Source organism: Arvicanthis niloticus, chromosome 3 (assembly GCF_011762505.2).
Source record: "Arvicanthis niloticus isolate mArvNil1 chromosome 3, mArvNil1.pat.X, whole genome shotgun sequence".
Taxonomy (NCBI): Eukaryota; Metazoa; Chordata; class Mammalia; order Rodentia; family Muridae; genus Arvicanthis; species Arvicanthis niloticus.
The window spans coordinates 62,239,415-62,243,938 of record NC_047660.1 but is presented as its reverse complement, the minus strand read 5'-3'; the positions used below and the strand labels follow the sequence as shown (position 1 = coordinate 62,243,938).

Below are 4,524 nucleotides of genomic sequence, written 5' to 3'. Positions count from 1 at the left end.
AATATTCCATGCTGTCTCCACAATGCTTGACTGAACCCAGACCATCCAGCCATCCATGTGGTACCCAGTAGAAATGAGACTCTAAAGCTTAATTATTATCCAAAGGCTATATATATTTAGAAATACTCAATTAACAATTTGCCCACACGCTGGGCAGTGGTGGCACATGCCTTTAATCCCAGCACTTGGGAAGCAGAGGCAGGAGGATTTCTGAGTTCGAGGCCAGCCTGGTCTACAGAGTGAGTTCTAGGACAGCCAGGGAAGGCTATACAGAGAAACCCTGTCTTGAAAAAAAAAAAACAAAAAACAAAAACATAAACAAAAAACAATTTGCCCACACAATTGGAGTTGTTTCCCAATATTTAACCTTAAGATATAAATCGTTACCCTAGACCATCCTGGACCCATGGTTCTCCATGGCTCCTACGTCTTTCCCTCCTCCTCTACCTAGCTCCTTCTCTTCCTTTCCTTACTCCTCCCACATTAGCTCCTCCCAAATTACCGAGTTTATTGTAAAATGTAACGGGGGAACATACTGCTACAGATTAATTTCCAGCTTTCTAAGGAACTGCCACACTGATTTCCACAGTGGCTGTATAAATGCTAAGGACCAATCTTGGCTTGGTTGTGGGTCCTGAGGAAGGGGTGATAGGAGTGGCAGAAGAAATGACTCAAAGTCAGTGGTGGGGTACAAGCTGACAGCTCTGTAGTCTACTCAAGATAGCTGTCTAGATAGCTCTCTCTAAGTAGCTCATGGGTTTTTGACCAAAGTTAGAAAACCTCGAAAAATTCCAAAGGAGCTGTAATAGCTCTCTGCATAGCTTCTGGGTTTTCTGGCCAAAGTCAGAAAACCTGCTAGGAGAATTCTAAAAGAGCTACATTAACACCTCTCTAGATTGCTCAGCAATTGCATACCAAAGCCTAGTCATTTATTTGCATATTAATTCAGTCATTTACCCCAGGTTCCCCTTTGATTATCCCATGAATCATCGAATCATCATTTTATGACCTTAGCCCCTTGATTCTTAGAAAAAGACAGCAAGTACATTTTTTTAACATAGCAAGTCCTATGCGGTTCACTGGACAGAGCATTCGTGTTTGCCAAATCTACACAGAGAGGCTATTTTTATGTGAGAAAGTTAGCTTTCTTTTTCCAGCTCTATAGCTACTTATACTGTAATGCTAATTGGTTCCCGCAAATCAGTTTGCGGAAGAGGGTCTACACATAGCTTCTGGGAACCTGCCCCCAGTTATTTCTGATTAGTAAATAAAGATGCTAGAAGCCAATAGCTGGGAAGGAGAGAGAGAGAGAGAGAGAAAGAGAGAGAGAGAGAGAGAGACCAGGTTTAGGGTTCCTGGGCTTGAGACTGCTAGGAGGAGGAAAAGGGAGGAGAGATGCCATGCCTGAGGGTGGACAGGAGAGTGCCGAGTTGCCATGTAAGGGGGCCAAGAGGGCACAGTCCAGAGGGCTGCTCAGTTGGGTCCAGAGCAGCCAAGATGGAACATAGAAATTAATAAGTTGTGGCTTGAAGTTATTGGTGGGAAGTAGATTCTAACAGCATGGAGGGAAAGCAGTTACCCAGCTATTGTGCTGCTTAGGGCATACTAAAATATAAAGGCCATGTGTATGTGTGTCTTTCATTTGGGAACATAAACCATTGAGGTGGGAAGCAACCCAGCAATGGTATTTGTTAATAAACAATTAATACGATACAACTCCTTCATTGCCTAAACTTGGCTGTCCTGGAACTTGCTCTATAGACAGACATTGAGCTCAGAGATCTGCCTGCCTTTGTAAACTCAAACAATAAGCTTAGCTGAGTGAATCCTACCCTGAGATTACCACTCCTTTACTTCCTGATGCCTCTTTATTACTTGAACCATGAGCCTTGTTAGTTAGTCAGTTATTTATTTATTTATTTATTTATTTATTGGTTTTTTGAGACAGGGTTTCTCTGTGTAGTCCTGGCTGTCCTGGAACTCACTTTGTAGACCAGGCTGGTCTCAGAAATCCGCCTGCCTCTGCCTCTCAAGTGCTGGGATTAAAGGCGTGCGCCACCACCACCTGGCTTTTAGTTAGTTTATTGTAGTGGCTATTCCTGGTTGTCAACTTGACTATATCTGAAATGAACTACAATCCAAAATTGGAAGGCTTGTCTGTGATCCTGATCTTGAGGCTGGGAGATACAAGTTTCTGACCTGGATCTTGGCATGAATCCCAGGAGACTAAGGCAAGGAGATCTCTCAGTTTAAGGTCATCTGGGACAAAGCAAGTTCCAGATCCAGGCGTTGTGGTACACATCTTTTATCTGGGCCATACTTTCTGCTGGAGACCTACATAAGGATGTCAGAAGAAGGAAGATTCTCTCTTCTTTGCCTGCTTGCCTTGTGGGACTGAACAACTGCTAGATCCTTGGACTTCCATTCACAGTTGTTGCTGACCACTGTTGTGGAGTTGGACTACAGAGTGTAAGTCATCAACAAATTCCTTTACTATCTAGAGACTACCTGTAAGTTCTGTGACTCTAGAGAACCCTGACTAATACATTTATTTTTAACTATTCCTTTTCCTTTAGCATCTCATTAGTGTAGCTGCCTCTGTTCTTTCTGGTTCAAGAAGTTCCTCATATAATTCATATTGCATCCTTGTAGCTGCCTGCGGCCACGGACCAACCGGGTTCTCCTGAAAAAGGGGCTGGAAATGAAGAAAGGGATGGAGGGAGAGAGAAAGATGAAGCCAAGACGAAGTTCTCTGATCAAGGCTCAAAGTTTAATGTTCAGCTCTTCAATTTAAAGGGGAAGCCCCACCGAACCCCTTCTTGCTTCAGTCAGAGATGGGTAGGGGAACCTATCCTTGGTCACTGCTGGAGATGGGTAGGGGAACCCATTCTTAGTCACTGCCGGAGATGTCTCAAGCAAGCTCAGTGGGCAGTTTATTCTTCTAAACTAGCAGTAGCAGGCTATACGTGCAGCCAAGGTGGGTAACTCCACCTGGGTCCTACTATTTGGTCTATTGTAGTAAACAAGGTCTTTCAGGCCTGCTCAAGGCTGGCGGGAGGGCACATATCCTTATATTTTGCATAGTTCAGATATCCTGCTTATATATTCTTGAACTCATGTTTTCAGAGTTCTTTTCCATAGCCTTAAGGGATATCCTGAAGGTTACAGCACTACCATTTTACTGAGGAACATTAAACACACCCCTGCCTCCCAGAATTGTGCTGCTTCTGATTATTATGGAGTCATTAACCTTAGCAGAGAGAACATTGCTCAATAACCTTGGCAAGGAGACCGACCATTCCCTGGAGGAGAAATTTGAAGTAAAATATATACATTATTATACAAACAAGCCTCATACCTACAGCATCCATCAGCACTTGAAGAGACCCATGTCCTGCTGATCCTGTTCCAGAGACAGGATTGTGTCACAATATCTGTGCTGGACCTGGCATATAAGTCTATACTCCCACCTGCAATGAATGACTGTTCACTTTATCCCACATCCTCATCAGCATGAGTTGCCATTTGTTTTATTGATTGTGGCCATTCTGAGTGAAGTAAGATGAAATATCAAAGTAGTTTTGATTTGCATTTCCCTGACAACTAAGGATATTAAGTATTAATTAGTTCACAGAGATTTTTATTTCTTTTTTTCAGAACTGTCTGATTAGATCTATATCCCATTTTTAAATTGGGTTATTTGTTTTCTTTGATGTCCAGGTTCTTGATATATTTTGGAAATTAGCCTTCTATCAGATGTATAATTGGTAAAGCTCTTTTCCCATCTTGTGTTCTGTCATTTTGTCTGAATGATGGTGTCTTTTGCCATACAAAATATTTTCAGTGTCATGAGGCCTCATTTATAAATTGATACTGAAGACCCCCAAACTCAGGAGACCCTTCCTCAAGTCTCATGAAATCACGACCACCCAAAAATCACAAGAAACCATACCTGGATGCAATCAGCAGAGGTGTATTGGGGAGAGTTGGCTAGCCAATGGTCAAAACTGCTAGTCCACGCAGGAACAGAATTTTGACAAAAGGCCAGCAAGCTGAGGGGTTTTATAGCATGGGGTGGGGAAAGGAAGGAATTTTCGCATGGTTACACATGATTGGTTGCATTTTCGAGAGGTTACACATGATTGGTTGTTTTACAAATTTTGAACATCAGCAGGCTGTAACACTGGGAAAAGCTCAAGGGGGATGGTAACCAAGAACAGTGGAACATTTCAGAGGAATCCACCCTAAATGATTTAGAGCCACATGAAAATTACTCTGCACACTCATTCTTCTCAAAAATGTAGTTTTACCATGTCACTGTGCCCTACCCTGTCATTATCAACTCTTTCAGGTTAAATATTTCTCACTTTCTCCTGTCAAAGCCCCACCTAGGTGACTTGTATCTTTCTCTGTGGTCAGGAATGTGTCTTCTTGCTTTTGGGCTTTTCCCACCCACAGGTGAGTCTACTCCCTGAGGCTTGAGGAATGTAATCCAGCAAGTGTCCTCTGATTCAGGGATAATGT

At 42.7% G+C, this 4,524-nt stretch overlaps 1 non-coding gene across 1 annotated transcript; it reads right to left on the bottom strand.

The window, feature by feature from the left end:
* Positions 1–824: 824 nt before the first annotated feature.
* Positions 825–883, bottom strand: LOC117706373 (U7 small nuclear RNA). The gene has a single exon (XR_004606487.1). It is a non-coding gene; the product is annotated as a U7 small nuclear RNA (small nuclear RNA).
* Between the last annotated feature and the right edge of the window lie 3,641 nt (positions 884–4,524).